The following is a 22,274-nucleotide window of genomic DNA, read 5'->3' on the forward strand; positions in this document are numbered from 1 at the left end:
TGGTCATTCAACCAATAGATCAAACTTTCATGTGGAGCTGTGAGTGTCACGCTCTCCAGCCAGTCCTCCAGAGTAGGGACATTGGGTGTAGGCCACCAACGGAGTATGGATAATTTGGCCACTGACAAAATGGAGGAAATCCAGCAGAACTTGTGTGAGGTAAGAGTCAACAAGCCCCATGTGTCGGAGCTTGGAAGGGAGAGGTATGGCAAAGAGTATCTCTTATAAGGTGATCAACCCTGTCCCAGAATGTCTGTGCAGAACCAGAGAATGTGTAGTATGTCGCAGTCTGGGCCACGGCATCGGCAACAATCCAATGTGGGAATCAATTGGGCCCTGTATAATTTTGCCGGAGAACAGTGCCGGTTTTGTTAAACCCTTAAGTAACAGAACTTCATTCGAGCTTCTCTCATACCCCTGCTATGAGAGGTAAGAGCTGTGACCGGTGAGTAATCAGTTTGTAGTCCAATCAGCCATCGGTCCCGGGAAAGGTGTTCTAGTGGCTCAGAAAATAATTTGGAGTTTAGGAGACTATAAAGGCCAGAGATCAGCATTTTATAGGTGTACCATTGCATCAAGTATGCATGTAGCGAGGTTGTCTGATGGAACCACGCATGCCATTCCCACGCTTGCCTTCACAACCCGATTTTTACAACGTATACATCTTTACCACGCATGCCTTTCCATGCAAGTCCCTACCGCAACTGTGCCTTTGCCACACATGCCTTTACAAAGAAAATGTAAGTGTTTTAAAGGTAATTGTAAACCCTTTATATTTATGTACATATATAATATGGTACATACTTACCGGTAAAATACTTACATTGTCATAGTTTTTCTTTGTAAAGGAATGCATGGTTAAGGAATGCGTGTGGTAAAGAAAAATTAGCAGGTAAGTATAAACCCTTCATTTATATATACAAATATATATATATATACCTATATATATTTGTATATATATAACATGTCATTTGTCATTTGAGATGTCACCAGTGATGTCATCAGTGATGTCACTGACCATGTCATGAATGATGTAATATGTGACGTAATTAGCAGTGCATTGCGGGGGCGCGAGATATAGTTTGCTAAACTGAATATAACGGCGGAATTTTTCTGGTTTTGTATGAGTGAAATGTTCAACTAACTATAAAGTCAATGAAACCTATGTTTTTTCAGTGAATTTCTAAGGTTTTTTTAAATGCTAATTTCCAACTATAACGTCCCTGAAACCTATGTTTTTTCCAGTGAATTTCAAAGGTTTTTTAAATGCTAATTCCTGACTATAACGGGCCTGAAACCTATGGTTTTTTCAGTGAATTTCAAAGGTTTTTTAAATGCTAATTTCTAACTATGCCTACAGTGGTGCAGGGAGGGGGCGGGGCTTGATGTGCCAAGTGTGCAAACATGCCCAGTGGCACATTTTAAGTTGGGGGATTAAGTCCCCTTGAATCCTGAGGGTCACTGGGGGCAAACCAGCCCATCAGGAACCTCCAGTAAGCGCCACAGAGCTGCGATGCAGAGAGGTGGTCCGAGGACACTCCCCTTTTTACACCTCTCTGCAACGTATATATACACCCAAAATCCCATACCCACTCTAAAACCTAAAAATTCCCTTCCACCAAAAATCCCATACCCACTCTAAACCCGAAAAATCCCCTTGAATCCAAAAACCCACACCCATCCTAAACCCTAAAAATCTCCTTGCCACTCAAAAACCCATACCCACCCTAAACCCTAAAAAGTCCCATTGCCAGCCAAAAACCAATACCAATCCTAAACTCTAAAAATTCCCCTGCCAGCCAAAATCATATACCCACCCTAAACCCTAAACATTCACATGCCACCCAAATACCCTTACCCACCCTAAACCCTAAAAACACCCTTGCCACCCAAAAAAACCCTACCCACTGCTAGTACACACATTTCCCATGCGCACCCTGCCAAACATCTCACCCTTCATGTACTGTACTTCCTGCAAGCACATATATCCAGCACTCTTTCACTGTGCACGCACTGCACAGCACTACATCTCTCAAGTAATGTATTCCTATCCAGTACACATTCACCCTGTACACATGCTCATCATGCATGCACCATTAAAGATAATGGGGCAACCCAGTAACCCTCAGAACCTGGGCGTAATAGTGAAAGCAAAGAACAATGGTTCTGCCGGGAAGTAAGCAAACTTGCTTGGACAGATACTGAATACACTTTAGAGCTATACGGGACACACACAGACCCAAAGAAACAGAAATGAATTCGTGTTGCTGGATGGAATAGTATTAATTATTGTTTGGAAAACACCGAAGTGTTTACAGGGTGAACCAACCAGAATACACATACAAAATGGAACAATTGGTGAAACAGTGGTTACTTGAACAAAAAATCACATATAACAGATATATACAATAGACAATACATAGAAATAATAAACAATCAGATCCAGCTTGAAGTACATAAGCCACTATAGGCTGTGATTTCCTTGTTCTATATGTGGATTTGCACGGAAGCATAGGACAGGTAACGTCGACGTTTCGACCCAATATGGTTGTGCCAATTAGTATGCATCAAAGGGGGTCTTCATCAGGACAAGGAATAGGTTGGGGACCTGTAAGCGCAAAGAGTTTGGTGTCAGGGCAATGTGTGCGTCACATGTGAAGGAAATGGTTAAATTCCCTTGTGCGGCAGAATAGCTCACCTGGGAAAACGATTTAATTAATTGGAAATAGATTCCTCGTCTCTCTTATGCAGGAGGCCGACATCAACTTTGGTAGTGAATTCTGCTCAAATTCTGCAAAAATTAAAGAGGAGGGGCTGTTGCACGGATTAACCAGACTACGTGACAACGTAATTAAAGTATACCCGGTTTTAAAGGAAAAGCACGTACCTGTAGGACGGTAATTTCGATTTGAAAAGAAAAGTGGTGCTGTCACGACAATCGCCACGTACTGCGGACAAAAAGGGGGGGCACTATGATTAAGGTTGCCAAGGAGGTTAAATTAGAAGGGGTAATAATCGCTTGCGAGATATCTATGGACATATGTACACATTTATACATCAACAAATACAAGGAACAGCATAAATTGAGCTGTTTCTAGTACATGTAAAGGGCTGTCATACCCCCAATGTTACCACTGAAAAAATGGGGGGACAAACCGGTGGCAATTAGACAATTGTAGCAAAACCGTTTAGCATGGAAACTAAGTTAAAGAAATGCCGAACTAACATTAGGTAGAGCAATTACGGCACAGTAGTTTCACAACATCGTGGAGAAACTGAGCGAAAGAGACATGACGTTAGTGAAACAACTTACAAGGAGTTAAAATTGCCGAACGCTGGGAAGCAACATTAGGTAGAGCAATTACGGCACAGTGGTTTCACACCATCGTAGTGAAACTAATTGAAAAAACCTTGACGTTAGTGAAACAACTTACGAGGAGTCCGCGAACTGGACGTCTTTATCCGTCAAAGGCTCAGCTGCAACTGACAGCGAGCGCTCGCTAGAGCCGACTATATGACGTGTTCAGATAGGCTGTGTACGTGCGGGGACCTGAACTCGTAGACCGATCGGGAAAAACGGGGGTGGATTAATCAGGAATGAACTCGTAAGGAGTGATGGAAAAGGGAATGGGCTTGTGCAATGTGAGGGAACCCAAAAGGCAGGGGACAATTTTATGCAGAGCGAATGAGAGCCGATCGTGTAAGCGTCTCTTTCAAGGCTTTTCAAGTGTAGTATTATGTACATTGCAAACGAAGTTTCATAGATCTCAACGCGGGATTTCCTCACACTGTGCCTATCAATGAGCTTTTTAACATAGTCAAACTGCAAAGCAAATACGGGCCATGATGTTACATGCGTACGAAGATACGAATGTTTCAATTATACAAGTTATAAAAACATAACGTGTAGAAATGTCATAAGATACAAAATGGATTATCCCACAGTATACATAACAATATCCCAAATTATTGGACTGCATGGTATACATTATAGTTTCATGATGTACATTATTATAATAACATGACGATGATAATGACATATGACGTATAAAACAATGTCAGCATGTTATGCTAATAAAAAAGGTCAAGTTCATATATATGCCAGGATTGCAAAAGGGAAAAGATCCAAGTAATATGTCTTACTCAACCAAATGGCATATAAAGCAGTTGAGGAGGTAAGGAAAATGACCAGCAGTGAAATTAGAGCTTACTCATTTGCAAATAAGTCTCCTCATGTTCATTCAGACCAGAGTTGGTTGCATCAAGGAGATGGATCCAGCGACATTCCTTATAATTAAGGGAAGTGCCCATGTTGCCACCCCTTCTGTGTAGTGTGATTTTTTCTAAAACCCACCACTCCAGTTCTTGGTATGTGTGTCGTGCGTTTGTGTAGTGTTCAACTAGTGGAGCTCCTAGTGGTTTGCACTTGATCCTGCTCTGATGTTGTTGGATCCTATTTTTGACTTTTTGGGTAGTTTGACCTACATATATCATATTGCATGGACATCTGATGGCATGAATCACATTTTGGCTATTGCAGTTGGTAAAGTGATTAAGAGAATAGGTCTTTCCATAGTGATTAAAGCTGATTCCAATCATGGTATATTGACAGACCTTACAGTGACCACATTTATGATGTCCTAGGATCTGTGGTAGTTGGAGCAGAGATCTTATGTTTGGTGTGGGTGGTGGTTCTAGATATAAGGATACAACAAAGTCCTTGATATTTTTTGCGCGCTTAAAAGCAAACAGAGGGGCTTCAGTGTAGCCAATGTCAGATCCAACCAAATTCCAATACTTCTTAATAACTTTATTTATCTCGTTACTTCTAGTATTGAATGTTGTAACACATATAAGTTTTTCCATTTCTCGGTTTTTGGGTTGTACTTCCAGTAGAGTTTCTCTTGGCCTGTACCAGGCCCTTTTGCGTGATCTATTGAGAAGTCCCTTTGGGTATCCTCTCTCCCTCAGTTTGCCGATAAGTATATCTGTTTCCTTGAAGTAGTCTTTTCTTCTCGAACAGTTGCGTCGCAATCTTAAAAATTGTCCGTACGGTAGGTTGTCCCTTAGGTTTCTCGGGTGATGAGAATTGTATTGTAGCAAGGTGTTACGATCAGTGGGCTTTTTGTATAGAGACATCAGAATACTTCCCTCTTCCGCTTCTAATGTAAGGTCCAAAAAGGGAATAGACTCATTATTGTGTACCATAGTGAATTGAATGTTCAAGTTTCGAGAATTTAACCATGCAACGAATGACATTAGTTGGGCTTCTGACCCTGTCCATAACATAAGAACATCGTCAATGTATCTCTTCCACGCTGTGATGTTGTCAATGAAAGGATTCAGGACAGAGTAGATGCTTGTGTCCTCAAAATGGTCCATATACAGATTCGCTAGACTCGGCGCGAATCCGGCCCCCATAGCTACTCCTCTACACTGATAATAAAACATGTTATGGAAGATGAAGTAGTTTTTCTCCATTGCGATTTGTAATAGTTGGACAAGAAAGTCTGTGGGAACCCATTGTGGTTTTGGACGGGAGTCTAGTACGTTCCTGATGACTTCTATGGCTTCATTTTGTGGTATGCTGGTGTATAGTGAACATACATCCAGAGTTACGAACAGTTGCAAAGAGCTGTCAAAAGATTGGCCTTCAAACAATTGGATAGTGTGCATAGTGTCCCTGATGAATGATCTTGTTTCCAAAACAAAAGGCTGTAAAAAGCTGTCGAGGTATTGATTCAAGGGTTCCAGGATGGAGCCACAGCCAGATACTATTGGTCTTCCGGGAGGTTTCTGTAGGTTTTTATGAACTTTAGGGATGGTATAAATGGTAGGAATCCTGGGGTTGGTTTTGTTAAGAAACTTACTTTCAGATTCTGAAAGGAATCCCTGTTCCATACCAGAAGTAGTAAGGTCGCGGATTAGCTTCGCAATTTCCTTAGGAGGATCACATGGGATCTTTGTGTAACTGTCCAGACAGCTGAGTTGTTGATTGATCTCTTTTATATAGTCTTCTGTGTCTTGTACCACTACGGCTCCACCCTTGTCCGCAGTCTTGATAGTGATGGATTTATTTTTGTTCAATGTCGAGAGTGCAAGCCTTTCTTCTTTGGTGATGTTATGTTTAATATACTTGGTGTTACTCAGTAATTCCATAACTTCACTCATCACTACCTTCTCATAGGCCAAGATCTTATCATTCATTAAGTGAGAGGCCGGTGTGAAAGTGGAGGGCGGACGAAATTCTGTAGCAGTCATCTTCTTTTTGTAACTTTCATTTTTCACAAAGAAGTATTTTAGGCGGATCTTTCTGAAGAATTGTTGCAATTCCAGCTTAATGTTAAAAGAGTTTGGAATGGAGGTGGGAACAAAGGACAGGCCTCTTGCTAGGATGTCATGCTCTGCTTTATTCAGAGAGTATTTCGAGATGTTCAATACAGGGTCCTTCACATTCATACCAATCTCTGTTGTTCCTTGACGTGTGATTAAGTCTTCCATATTAAGATTAGAGGTATTATCTGGACAGTTACACAAAGATCCCATGTGATCCTACTAAGGAAATTGCGAAGCTAATCCGCGACCTTACTACTTCTGGTATGGAACAGGGATTCCTTTCAGAATCTGAAAGTAAGTTTCTTAACAAAACCAACCCCAGGATTCCTACCATTTATACCATCCCTAAAGTTCATAAAAACCTACAGAAACCTCCCGGAAGACCAATAGTATCTGGCTGTGGCTCCATCCTGGAACCCTTGAATCAATACCTCGACAGCTTTTTACAGCCTTTTGTTTTGGAAACAAGATCATTCATCAGGGACACTATGCACACTATCCAATTGTTTGAAGGCCAATCTTTTGACAGCTCTTTGCAACTGTTCGTAACTCTGGATGTATGTTCACTATACACCAGCATACCACAAAATGAAGCCATAGAAGTCATCAGGAACGTACTAGACTCCCGTCCAAAACCACAATGGGTTCCCACAGACTTTCTTGTCCAACTATTACAAATCGCAATGGAGAAAAACTACTTCATCTTCCATAACACGTTTTATTATCAGTGTAGAGGAGTAGCTATGGGGGTCGGATTCGCGCCGAGTCTAGCGAATCTGTATATGGACCATTTTGAGGACACAAGCATCTACTCTGTCCTGAATCCTTTCATTGACAACATCACAGCGTGGAAGAGATACATTGACGATGTTCTTATGTTATGGACAGGGTCAGAAGCCCAACTAATGTCATTCGTTGCATGGTTAAATTCTCGAAACTTGAACATTCAATTCACTATGGTACACAATAATGAGTCTATTCCCTTTTTGGACCTTACATTAGAAGCGGAAGAGGGAAGTATTCTGATGTCTCTATACAAAAAGCCCACTGATCGTAACACCTTGCTACAATACAATTCTCATCACCTGAGAAACCTAAGGGACAACCTACCGTACGGACAATTTTTAAGATTGCGACGCAACTGTTCGAGAAGAAAAGACTACTTCAAGGAAACAGATATACTTATCGGCAAACTGAGGGAGAGAGGATACCCAAAGGGACTTCTCAATAGATCACGCAAAAGGGCCTGGTACAGGCCAAGAGAAACTCTACTGGAAGTACAACCGAAAAACCGAGAAATGGAAAAACTTATATGTGATACAACATTCAATACTAGAAGTAACGAGATAAATAAAGTTATTAAGAAGTATTGGAATTTGGTTGGATCTGACATTGGCTACACTGAAGCCCCTCTGTTTGCTTTTAAGCGCGCAAAAAATATCAAGGACTTTGTTGTATCCTCATATCTAGAACCACCACCCACACCAAACATAAGATCTCTGCTCCAACTACCACAGATCCTAGGACATCATAAATGTGGTCACTGTAAGGTCTGTCAATATACCATGATTGGAATCAGCTTTAATCACTATGGAAAGACCTATTCTCTTAATCACTTTACCAACTGCAATAGCCAAAACGTGATTTATGCCATCAGATGTCCATGCAATATGATATATGTAGGTGAAACTACCCAAAAAGTCAAAAATAGGATCCAACAACATCAGAGCAGGATAAGGTGCAAATCACTAGGAGCTCCACTAGTTGAACACTACACAAACGCACGACACACATACCAAGAACTGGAGTGGTGGGTTTTAGAAAAAATCACACTACACAGAAGGGGTGGCAACATGGGCACTTCCCTTAATTATAAGGAATGTCGCTGGATCCATCTCCTTGATGCAACCAGCTCTGGTCTGAATGAACATGAGGAGACTTATTTGCAAATGAGTAAGCTCTAATTTCACTGCTGGTCATTTTCCTTACCTCCTCAACTGCTTTATATGCCATTTGGTTGAGTAAGACATATTACTTGGATCTTTTCCCTTTTGCAATCCTGGCATATATATGAACTTGACCTTTTTTATTAGCATAACATGCTGACATTGTTTTATACGTCATATGTCATTATCATCGTCATGTTATTATAATAATGTACATCATGAAACTATAATGTATACCATGCAGTCCAATAATTTGGGATATTGTTATGTATACTGTGGGATAATCCATTTTGTATCTTATGACATTTCTACACGTTATGTTTTTATAACTTGTATAATTGAAACATTCGTATCTTCGTACGCATGTAACATCATGGCCCGTATTTGCTTTGCAGTTTGACTATGTTAAAAAGCTCATTGATAGGCACAGTGTGAGGAAATCCCGCGTTGAGATCTATGAAACTTCGTTTGCAATGTACATAATACTACACTTGAAAAGCCTTGAAAGAGACGCTTACACGATCGGCTCTCATTCGCTCTGCATAAAATTGTCCCCTGCCTTTTGGGGTCCCTCACATTGCACAATCCCATTCCCTTTTCCATCACTCCTTACGAGTTCATTCCTGATTAATCCACCCCCGGTTTTCCCGATCGGTCTACGAGTTCAGGTCCCCGCACGTACACAGCCTATCTGAACACGTCATATAGTCGGCTCTAGCGAGCGCTCGCTGTCAGTTGCAGCTGAGCCTTTGACGGATAAAGACGTCCAGTTCGCGGACTCCTCGTAAGTTGTTTCACTAACGTCAAGGTTTTTTCAATTAGTTTCACTACGATGGTGTGAAACCACTGTGCCGTAATTGCTCTACCTAATGTTGCTTCCCAGCGTTCGGCAATTTTAACTCCTTGTAAGTTGTTTCACTAACGTCATGTCTCTTTCGCTCAGTTTCACCACGATGTTGTGAAACTACTGTGCCGTAATTGCTCTACCTAATGTTAGTTCGGCATTTCTTTAACTTAGTTTCCATGCTAAACGGTTTTGCTACAATTGTCTAATTGCCACCGGTTTGTCCCCCCATTTTTTCAGTGGTAACATTGGGGGTATGACAGCCCTTTACATGTACTAGAAACAGCTCAATTTATGCTGTTCCTTGCATTTGTTGATGTATAAATGTGTACATATGTCCATAGATATCTCGCAAGCGATTATTACCCCTTCTAATTTAACCTCCTTGGCAACCTTAATCATAGTGCCCCCCTTTTTTGTCCGCAGTACGTGGCGATTGTCGTGACAGCACCACTTTTCTTTTCAAATCGAAATTACCGTCCTACAGGTACGTGCTTTTCTTTTAAAACCGGGTATACTTTAATTACGTTGTCACGTAGTCTGGTTAATCCGTGCAACAGCCCCTCCTCTTTAATTTTTGCAGAATTTGAGCAGAATTCACTACCAAAGTTGATGTCGGCCTCCTGCATAAGAGAGACGAGGAATCTATTTCCAATTAATTAAATCGTTTTCCCAGGTGAGCTATTCTGCCGCACAAGGGAATTTAACCATTTCCTTCACATGTGACGCACACATTGCCCTGACACCAAACTCTTTGCGCTTACAGGTCCCCAACCTATTCCTTGTCCTGATGAAGACCCCCTTTGATGCATACTAATTGGCACAACCATATTGGGTCGAAACGTCGACGTTACCTGTCCTATGCTTCCGTGCAAATCCACATATAGAACAAGGAAATCACAGCCTATAGTGGCTTATGTACTTCAAGCTGGATCTGATTGTTTATTATTTCTATGTATTGTCTATTGTATATATCTGTTATATGTGATTTTTTGTTCAAGTAACCACTGTTTCACCAATTGTTCCATTTTGTATGTGTATTCTGGTTGGTTCACCCTGTAAACACTTCGGTGTTTTCCATACAATAATTAATACTATTCCATCCAGCAACACGAATTCATTTCTGTTTCTTTGGGTCTGTGTGTGTCCCGTATAGCTCTAAAGTGTATTCAGTATATGTCCAAGCAAGTTTGCTTACATCATGCATGCACTGCACTGTGAACACATACATCAGCACAGGTTCACCACTCCTGCCCTGCGCAGCACTCTACATCGAATTGATGTACATCAAGGGTGAGTTAAGTACTCAGCAGCGAAACTTTAAAAAAGATGAGTGAACCTGTAGCCCTCACTCCAGTGTCACAGGTTGAAAAGGGCCTTCCCCTTTTACTGATAACTACACGGTATGCTGCCACCACTGCGCTTATGCTACTTACCTCTTGGTGAAGGCAGTAGCCTTCCTCCACTAAGAGGGTAGCGCTTTGGGTGCCCATCCCAGTCCAACAAGACCACAATCCATCTGGCATGGCACACACAGATGATCCGTGTTTGCCTATGACGACATAAATCAGCATTAGGGATCCAGGCAACAGTGCAGTTGGGCACACAGAGCAGGAGTACACATCCATAACCATGCATAGGACTTTTCTATCCCAACAATTTACAACTGCAGACTCAACTTTTGTGAATTTCTTGCAGCTATAACTAAAGTGTAGCAATGGGTTCAAATTTCTATGAGCACATTTCCTTCCTCTTGGGAACCTGTCCAATTGTGTGGTGATGTCAGACTCAACGCAAGGAACTTCTACCCCCTCACCCACTATTACAGTACTCTTCAAAGATTTAAAGATCTACAATTAGGAAAGGCGCTCTTTAATGTTTGCTCACATAAGCCTATTCATGGAGGTCAGAGAGAAGTTTTCTAGAGACTGAGACACATTGAGGAATGACAAAGAAATGTATTCTTTATTCTAAAAAATCAAGGTAATAGATTAAGAGAACTAGTCACAGACGAAAAGTGGTCCCAAAAACAGGATCCTTTTGTACATAAACCTTTTAGAATTGCCAAATAGCCTAGCAATGGAAAAGGTGGACTGTTATGTGTTATAGAATATTGAGAAACACATACAAGCAAGTTAGGTGATACCTGTCCCAAAAGATTAACATACATGGCCAAAGACATTGTGCATTGTTAATCTGAAAAACTCTACCTTTACAGTGTAGTATTTACCGGAAGGATTATTTTAATGTATTTGGTGATAGAAATGTAATGTAGCATTAGAACATGAGTGACTAATTGTTGGACTGCCTTTGGTATTCCCTTTGGGATCCTCTCAGGTTAATAAACAAGGTCAGAGGAGTTCTTCAATTGTTTATATTTAGCTAATTTATAGATGATAAGAACCATATACATTCTATGGGTGAAAAATACAAAAAAACGAATTAACATTAAACATAATTTTTCATAAAAGAAGAAATTTTGAGAATTTCAATATATACATCAAAGTATGCAACTAGGGAATTCGTTACATTTTTTTCTCTACATTTCATTATGAAAGAAAATGCATTTTCTGTTAAAACATAAAAAAATAAACTTTGACTTCTGAGAGCATAGAAAAAAACACATGTAATACTCCTGACTGGGACTGTACAAGACATACAAACATCATACAAACATTGCTTGCGGCACATCTTTGACAGTGGCATTAGAGCATGGAAGACTACGTAAATCCATGTTGGAGGGCCTGATGATAATGCTGCTACGGCCGATTAAAAACCTGCAAGACTTTATAGCATTCAGACTGCAACACATGCTCCACATAGACAATACAATATTATGCAAAGTGCTGTCCGAAAATTTAAATAGGGTGATGACTCATTTGGTGCATTAAGATTAGAGTGGATTTGGCTGGATAGAAAAATGACTTAAATCATCAGAACATTGGAACATATAATGTAAGAGAAAATGAAGGGTAATGGAAATTATGGAGATGCATGCCAGAGGGCTGTTCCTTGTCCTCCTTATGGTTTGCACTGGCAATAGAAGCACTAGCTTGCAAAATCACAACAAAACTAGACAGAAGGGATACAGACACATATGACCGAATACGTGTAATATTCTTGTACGCAGATGACATGTTAGTGTATCTGAGAGACCCAGCAGACACAGTGGACAAACAGATATTATTGAACATTTTGGAACACTGTCTGGACTGAAAATGTATCAGAAGGCATACTCTTTTTTCCAGTGGACTCTCTGAGGCCAGTACTGGGTGCCACTTTGCTAGAATGGCATTGTTATGGCATGGTGATTCCTGTCACTATTTGGATAAAGTATTGGACATACAGCTCAGAAATGGCATATTCCCAACTTTGAAAAAGTAACTGCCAACGTTCACAAATATATTAGTTTCTGGTTGAGTGTTCCATTGTCATAATGAGGCAAAATGGCAATCGCCAAATGATACTACTCCCAGGCTGTTTCCATTTATTTCTTTGTTGCCACTATCCCCTCCAACAAACCTGCACAATATTGTACGATTGAAAAGGCTTCAGGCTGTGACTTACCATGGGGGTGGTATGTTGTGGCAGCACTAGTTGTTCTGGTGCCAGAGTGCCAGTGCAAGGTGATGAGAGCCCTACACCCTTGAGCTTGCGATGTCCATCGGCTCGGACTGTCCCACTAAATGGATCTTCTTCTTTACCACCATTTGTTCCCCACCGACATAAACACCAGTTTAAAGGTGGGGTAGAGGAAAGTAACAGCACATGTGCAGTGGTGCATGCATAGGCTGCCATTTGGAGTGGGGAAGGTACAATGCTTTATTATCATTTCAACATGTTTCTGCCCGCTATTTCAGGCCTAATGAGGCTTGAGGCATTCATCAGGGCAACTGTTCCCTTAAACAACTAATGTTTCTCAATCTGGACTGTACAGCGTCATATGTCTGTTCATCAGTCATGAAAGGGAGAAAGACTACACCTTGCCTCTATTGGTGCATCCAAAATTGGTCATTATGACCGAATATGGCTTAAAATAGGGCCATCTGGCTCAGAGCTGTAGTTTTGTGGATATCTGTTATTCACATGTAGGCCATGGGTGCTTATGACCCTTGCAGCGAATAACAGAGACCAGCAAAACTACACGTTTTAGCCACATGGCCCTGTTTTAGGCCATATTCTGTCATATACAGTGAGATACACATTGATTCCTTGGGTTTGCACCTTTTTTTTGCCCTGTTGTAGATTGTTACTGGTGACCACTTATAGAACTCACCCCCAAGGGAGTTGTTTGAATGGTCAGATAAGTACAGAGTGCTTTTCAACAGCTAAAAAAGCCCTTTACAGAGTTAACAGTTCTATGTGATCCAAGCCTACTGAATGGAAAATGATGTGCCAGATTCTGCTCTAGGTGCAATTCGATAACAGAACATCTTGAGGCTGGGTGTTTGCTCCCCATGGCCCACTCCTCTCATTTGTTTTCACAGTAAAAGCTGCTTTTCAGGAGTGGTGACATTATCTGACATCCCATGATGGTCCATACTGATTATAGGAACCTGCAGTCTCTGAAATCAGCCTTGCGTTTTACTCCATGTGAAATAAGATGGTCTGCTGTCTTTGCTGATTTTCATTTACATACCACATACTGACCAGGGAAGTTGGATAGAAAGGCGGGTGCTTTATCCCTCACCGGGATGGTATACTAGTGATAGTGAACTCTCACCCAGTCTCTCCCTTGTCCTGTTTTACCATAACCACCTAAAAATACTCCTATTATATCTGACCAGGTCAACATTATAGCCTTATAACCCGCCGTAGCGGGCTATACCGGCTATTAAAGGCCCGCTACCGTGTTAAAGGTCTGACCCGAAGCAGAGGGACTTAAACAAGGTAGTGGGACTTTAGTAGCCGGTATAGTCTTGCTACGAAGGGCTATAAGGCTATTAGAACATTCTGCCACTAGAGGGCAGAATGTTCTAACAAATAAAAAAAGGCTTCTCGAAGCTCGAGGGTATTTAAATCCCCTCGAGCTCCGAGAGGCCTTTTTAGGTCTCGCCGTGCTATCGCGTAAGTGATCGCAAAGCGAGACTATTGTAAGGGGCTCCCAAAAGTGCTCCGAAAAGCGGATTGCATGGCGAGCACGCGCACAATCATGCGCATCGTGCCGCCATGCAATCCGTTTGGCATTGCACTTCAAAGGGTCTGTCCCCCGCCTGGAATGCGCTCCCCCGCCCCCGCCAAGCGCGCGCGCCACGCTCCGCCGGGCTTATCTTGTTCTACTTTGAAGTTCTACAAATTACCTACCTTGCTATCATAGATCACAACCTCTCGTGCCTTATCCCAGTAATACTTCATCTGCTCCAGCCCTGATCATCCCTCGATCCAGTTCCTTTTTGCCAGAAAGTCTCACTGATGCTGCCATCGAAATGTTAATTAAATTTACCATAAAGGAAACTGAAGTAAATGCACGGAATGCTTCCCCTCAGAGCAGCAGGCTTAACCTAATAACCAATTAACCGCTGGATTTAACCACTAACCCTGTGGTTCACAAGTACCATGCTATTTACCATAAAGCGCTTCAAGCCCCTTCAATGGTAGCGAAGTACTAAACAAATGCATTTACTACAAAATAAGTTACCTTCCCCAGGATCCGAACCCGTGACCCGCAAGACACCCCCAGCTCTGTAGCAGGGGACTTAACTACGAACCATGGGGTGACAGACAACCTGTGACATGCACCACACGCGCAGACCAGTGCAGCAGGAGGTGCATTAACCACCCGGGTTAACTCACAACCACTACGAGCGGTTTATAAGGTGATCCTGCAGAGGGGAGGGAGAGAGTCTCTCTCTCTCTCTTTCCCCCCTCTGTCTCTCTCGTTCTTTCTGTTTCTTTCTCTTTCTCTCCCTCCCTCCTCTCTCTTCCTTTCTATCCCCCTCTCTCTCTTTCTCCCCCTCTCTCTTTCTCTTTCTTTATCTTTTTCTCTCTCTCTCCCTCTCTCCTCTCCTCTCTTTCTCCCCCCCTTTCTCTCTCTCTCTCTCTCTCTCTCTCTCTCTCTTCTCTTTCTCTACTCTTTTCCCCCCTCCTTTCCCCCCTCGGACCATTTATCCGCCTGAGGTAGGTAAGATTAGTATGGTTGAGTTCTGTAGTAGTAACTTCTGCTATTGAAAACGCTGTGAAGCTATTAGAAATAATGCATAGAAAAATGTATGTCCGCCAGTGTGTGCAGTGCACCACAACGCTGCCAACACAAAGCCCGGTGACCACTGCTCCCTAAAGCTTTGCACTTCGCAGAAAGGATGCCCTCTTCCGCCCGACCCTTTCTGCTGACCACTTTCCGCCCCCTGAAGCCACAGCTGCACTGAGGGATAGTGAGTGATCTATAATTCATAGCGCCTTCCTGCAGCCTCCGGGTGCATGCACCTGAGTGCAGATGTCAGGTTTGCTCTCACGAGGACTTCCGAGGGTGTTCACTCTGCTGCTGAATTGCTCTCCTAGGCACAAGCTAGCGCCCCGAGGCCCTCGGTACGAGTGAAGAGCTACATTCGGGCAAGGTACAAGCCCTAAAACAAGCATTTGCAATGCAATAGGTCTCGCATTTACGCGAGTTTGAGCTATTGACATTGCAAATGACAATCCCTTTTATTTTTGTTTTCATTTTTAAAAACATAACTAAAAGGCATTGTCATTTACAATGCCAATAGCTTAAACTTGTGTAAATGCGAGACCTATTGCATTGCAAATGCTTGTTAAGACATTGGAATGTTGCTCTGCGGGCCTTTACCGGCCCGTAGAAGCAGGGAGAACTCCATTGCCTTCAATGGAGCTTTCAACATTCCAACGTTCTAATAGGTCTTAAACAGTGAGTTGATAATCCAAACACAGGAGAGATAATTTGTGAGGGTCTGATGTATATGCACAATCAGCTTGTACTGCCAACAGAAGAGCTGCAGTCAAGAGTGTTTACTATATGTCTTAAAAATATTTAGCTAGTCATTAGGGCTCTGCTAAAACTCGACACCACGAAAACCGTTCTGTTGGTGGCCATCTATAACTAAATGAGTGCCGATGTATGTTCCGTCCTGTGCTGTATGTTGTTGAGGAACATGACACACTTTATTCCCAATAAAGCTCCTCATATGACTTCAGTCTTAGAACAATTGATTTTCACTCATCGCCATTCTTTGAATACCCTTCGGCATATTGGCAAATTTCTACCTCTGGACTTTTTAGGATTTCCTTTCAAATGCTGTTTGAATTAGCATCAGACAATCACCACGTTCAGCATTGGTTTGTCTTCTGTCCTTTCCTGGTGAAAAGCTTTGCTTCCTGGCCCTGTTCCTTTCTTGGTGTGAGACTTTGGGTCTGATCTAGAGTTTGGCAGATGCACTCTGTCCAAGAGGGTGGCGGAGGACACGACATCCACCACCCTGACAGATAACCGGTCAACCAAATGTAGAGATCACTGCTGGTCCAGCAATGATCTCTGTGCCATGACTGGAACTACCACTGTGGCAGTTCCTGTAGAGGTGCAAACACTTTGGCAGACAGCCACAGTTTGTTTTGACAGCCAAACCTTTACCTACTTTTTGTTTTTTCTAGACCAAACTCCCAAAGTGGGAGTTTATTATCTAAAAACAAAAAATGAATGAGCCCACCAGAGAGACTGTTTTCCTGTGTTGTGGGGGTTATTATTCTGCCCTCTGATAGTGACAGACATAAACAAGCATTTGCAATGCAATCGGTCTTGTCTTTGGGACCTTATATGTATTTAGCTATGCAGCACATTAGCCTGGGTGCTGAAACATCTACTGTTCTTTAACATGGAGGGAAAGTAAGCACCAAAATGCGTGACACACCAGGTATGGGAACACATGGAGAGGAATATTGCCTTTCAGCGGGAAATGGTATAGTCCAAAGCTCTGTTTTTAATATAAAACTAGGGCCTTTGGTGGTCATATCACAGACAATACAAGATTTAAAACAAATATTATTGTCTACAGTGCTTGTGGAAGAAAATTTCTATGGACTGGAATCTAGAGATTGCTAAAGTGATTCTGGTATTTTACTGACCTCTGCTGGTCGTTTTCTATCAAGAAAGTTAAATAGAGGCAGTTGCCAGACAAATAAAAAAATTAAGTCCCTCGGCAGAAAGCAATTCTGGTATTTCACTGACCTCTGCTGGTCGTTTTCTAACAAGACAGTTAAATAGAGGCTGTTGAACAAAAAAAAAAGTCCCTTAGCGGAAGCAGACAAGTCCTAAGGCTGATCTCCAGAGCCCACAAAGTACACACACATATAAGTAAGTACTAAAGTATATACAAGAGGTCTCAAATACTCGACCTAAAGAGGGCATCACACCAAAATAGGGCGGACAGAGTAATGCCCTTCCTCTGTCGAGCCCTTACCCCTTCAGGTCATCGGAGGAAGCTTTCTGTCAATTAAGCCAACAGGGGTTCAGTCAATAGAAATCTGGCAGCCCTCCTGACCCAAATTAGGGTGGGTAAACCATCAGTTTGATGGAAAGGCTCTAAATCACCCCCTTTGTTTCCTCCTCCTGTCCCTTTCTGGTGCTAGACCTTTGTTCCCTATTCCCTGTCCTTCTGGTGCTAGACATTCTGGGGCAGATTTACACGCGCCTAGCGTCACTTTTGCGTTGCCTTTGCGTAACATTTTGTGACGCAAGATTTTACTGCGCCACTTCTAGGATGCCACTGCGTCAAAACAGTGACGCAGTACAATAAGTATAGGCCTCAACATGCATTGCTGGAGTTGCGTCGTGCTTGCAACATAACTCCAGCAATACGTGACTTTTGGGCCAACAGAAGCGTCAGAATTTCTGATGCATCTGTCAATCCTTGTATTGTATTGTAAATACGGCACATCCATGGTGGCGCAAAGGAAACTGACCCATCTCTACAGATGCGTCAGTTTCCTGTAAATCTGCACCTCAATGATCTGGATTCTTTTCTTCTTCCATTAACTTTAATATAAATAACTCGTGAATGAAGCTCATACTACTGCCAAAATGTTTCTGCGTGAATCTCTCACTGCTGAGATTTTATTTATGTGCTTACTTATGGATATTGAAGTTCTGCAAAACACAGCAATTCTGAAATGGTGCAATATTGAACTTTCTCTGGCAACATTTTATACTATAGCAGCAAATAACAGTCTAACATTAACTCTTCCATATTTTTCTGTTCTGCCAGCTTCGTTTTACTTTTTATTGGTAAGTGTTTTAGGTTCAGGTAGACATAAAGTGAGACAAAAATATGAATGCAGCTGCAAGTTACAAATTGTTTTACAGTTTTCTCAGAGAATATAATGGTTACCTGCAACTAGGGGACAGATTTACAAGCCCCGTATGCCACATTTGCGCCGCCGTTGCGTCACTTTTGTGACTCAGTGGCGGCGCAAAGCCAGCGCCATGCTGCGGGGTAGTTACAACGTGACGCATCTAGGGAGATGCGTCACATTGTAAAGCCCTGCGCCACATGTGGGCGTTCCAGCACAGGAACGCCTCCTAAAAGTGGCTGAGTGAAATCTACAAGATTTCACTCAGTCACTTTTACGGCCATGCTGCGTCAAAACCCTGCGCCTGCTTGAAGCAGGCGTAAGGATTGACGCAGCATGTTAGGCATAGGGGCACCCCGAAACTTGCTGGAGCTGTGTCGCGCTTGCGACGCGACTCCAGCAATGCGTCACCTTTACGGCAGCAGATGCGTCACGCATCTGTGTATTCTTGCCCCATGGTGCGCCGCATTATAAATGTGGCGCATCCATGGTGGCGCAAGAGGTGTCTGCCGTGACGAAAAATAACTGGCGCATCCCTGCTGGTATGCAGGGATGCGCCAGTTATTGTAAATCTGCCCCTTGGTTTCCAGAATTTTCTATAGCGCATACGCCTAGTTACTCTGATGTTCGTTTTACATATGATTTAGGAACACAACCTGTCTTGTCGACTCCGTAGGGCTTCTAATCGTCAAGACCTACTTTCGTTTTCTAATATGCAGCAAAACCACAACATTAGATCCAGCCTAGAGTACGTTCAGTTCTCTGTCACCCACGTCTTACCAACTCAAAACTGAAAATTCTGGAGGGGGGGGGGAGGGGACAATAAATCCCCAACGTCCTATTCCCACCCTCAACCCACGTCCCGGCACCGACACCCCTCCCTCGGCTCTTCCACCCATTAATCAATTTCTGAAGATCGTGATTTCTGTATTTCTATAAAATTCAATATTTTGCCATCGTCGTCACCTCACCCAATTACAGAAGGAAGACGGGAAGACCATAAATATACAGTCATGTCTCACATACTTCAAACACCCACTTTTGTTCCTTACTATTCCACTAGATGGCAGACCTGCATAAGGCATTTCATAGTATCATTGATGTGCCATTGGGAAAACGTAAATCTAAATTAAATGTTGTCTTTATGAGGTCTTGAATGAGCCAGCTGGAGGTAAGAGTTACCTATGTATAATAACACTGCCATTATCCTTGGCCAATGAAGAAGCGCTGCTCTCAATGGAGCAGAATGCAAATCCTATAAAAAAAAAATTTAATTGTGAGTAGCTAGACGAACAACTGCCTCTACATTTACTTCATAGACGAAAAATAGATACAACAAAACTAATTATAAATGCAAAACACAAAACAGGTTTATCACTGTCCATAGCTATGCCAATGTCACTAATAAGTGTGACCCTAGCCCCTGGACTTTAAGTGGGATGAAAAAACTGGGGTGTCTCTAATAGGGGCGTTGCCGATGTCATTTAGGGCGTGGCTTAAAACTCTTAAGCTAAAAATCTGTACTGGGCCTAGTGTGCCGCCCTGGCATTAGGGTGACCAGCTGGCATAGGTGCAAATTCAGGTGAGTGAAAAAAATAAGGACAAAGGGTCAAAATTCAGGACAAAAATTCAAGACAGAAGGTCAAAATTAAGGACAAAAATTCACAACAAAAGGTACGTTTTACAGACACATCAGAGGAGGTTGCTCAATAGTATATAAGTAAGTAAATAGACAACCAACATAAGTACAATTCAAAATAAGATTGTATTAGTTTAAGACAATCATATACTTCACGTTTTTTTGGTATGCACACAGTTTTGAGCAACTGGGATCTGTAAAAGGAAAATGTAATAGGGGAAGCACATGATGAAACGATTACAGCGCACTACACAATAGATTTCACAATGGCAGGAGTGCAGAGAAACAATTTGTAGAACGCCATATAAACTGTTGTCGTAGCAAGATACAAAATTTAGAAGGATGACATTAGGATAGAAACAGTATCATAGTAGCGTGTCTACATAGATGCAGAAGGTGTATGACATGAAAGAATGACAAGGGAATTGCCTGATCAAAGCTAACCTCGAGATATTGAAATGTCCACAGTATAAATAAAATCCGGTCCAATCAGATGTCAGCAAGATATATAATAGTAAATTGAGCGGTAAGCAAGAAGAGTGGGGACAAGTAGGGTAGAGGTAGGAGAGCAGTATAGTTATATCAAGACGCTGAGGATCACAGGTGGGGCAGTATAGCCTAAGTATCATGCCTCCCTCCCTTGTAGCTAGTTTTATGTGGCAGCAGATGTATTAAGGTTTACGTCTCCACTGACTGTAGCTTGCAGGACACAAATGACCTCAAATGGTGCATGATATGTTTCTGCTGACAGCTGAGGTAAAATGATGGGAAGGAGCTGCAGGAGAGCCATATGCCCAATATGTAGTAAAGCATTCCGATAAATGAGGCACCCGCACAAAAATTATCACGTCCCACTTGTGATTTATTTTGATGTTAGTTGCAAAGTGACATTGATATATGCATATTTACCGCAGCTAATATACTACCACTGTCCAAAGCCTGCATTTCAACAGCAAAAAGTGCAAGAAGAAAAAATCCTGTTCAATGCATAAAGAATCCAGTCAATCCACCAGGGGCCGCATGTCCTACCTAAAGGTTTTTATTTTAGTTGCAAAGTCTTTAAATCACGCTTCCGATAGCAAAACACCATTTTACAATGTACAGAACCTGTTTAAAGAGTGAGTAAAGTGTTTCTGACTTGTGAAAGGGGTTTTGCAACGCCTTCCAAATTGTAAACAAGATAACAAGCATTCTTCTTGTGAGTCGTAATGTAAACAAGCATTGGCATAGCCAATAGGTTTCACCTTTTGGATCGAACAAGTGTTTAGTTTAAGCTATGTTGTAGAGTAGCGTGGCTGTTGTGCAGCATGTTGCAAAATTATAATAAAAAGCGTTATAAGCATTTTTGTTACCTTATATATAATTATAGCAGAAAACATATAAATTGCCATGTATTATTCAGTATGGTGCAGGACTGAAAATGGCACTCATTAACCTGAATAAACAGGAATCAAAACGATATGCGTCATAGTATCGGGGCATGCAATGCAGCAGTTTAGGGAATAAGAACACGTGAATCATTATGCATATATCACCATAAAAACACAGGCCATAGCGCTAATGCGCTTCTATTATGCCCTTTGCGGTACCCAATACGCCATGTAGACCGCAGAAGCATCTGGGCGCCTCCTCCACGGATTGTAGTAGTTACTGAGTCCCAAAATGATGACGCGGGCGTATGCATGTGTTGTTGACAAAAAACAAATCCAAAGTGGGTAACACATGGCAAAATGCAGAAATAACCACCCAGGTATGCCCCCGTCAGCATTTTCAGGGACCCCGTGTACTCCATCTATAAATGTGTAAGAAACAGAATACGGCACTCCCGGACTTCCGCCTTCTTCGGGCTCAGTGTTGGGGGTCACAGGACCCAGGTATTTCTTCACAGGGAGCGCACCAGTGCTCCCCAACTTCCACCTTCTCCGGGGCCCAGAGTTGTGGGTCCCGGGCCCCAGGACTATCTTTATGGGGAGCGCGATGGTGCTCCCCGGCTTCCTGTTCCGCGGACCCAGACTTGGAGGTCCTGGGCCCCAGGAGTTTCCTCACGGGGAGCGTGATGCGCACCCAATTTTCTTTCTTCATGGGGGTGCAACGGTGCTCCCCAACTTCTGTGGGGCTTGGAGTTGGGGGTCCCGGGCCCCTTGCACCATTTTCAAGGGGCGCGACGGCACTCGCCTACCTCTGTTTTTGTCAGGGGCCAGCGTGGACTCCT

The sequence above is a fragment of the Triturus cristatus genome, chromosome 8, assembly GCF_964204655.1.
Source record: "Triturus cristatus chromosome 8, aTriCri1.1, whole genome shotgun sequence".
NCBI lineage: Eukaryota > Metazoa > Chordata > Amphibia > Caudata > Salamandridae > Triturus > Triturus cristatus.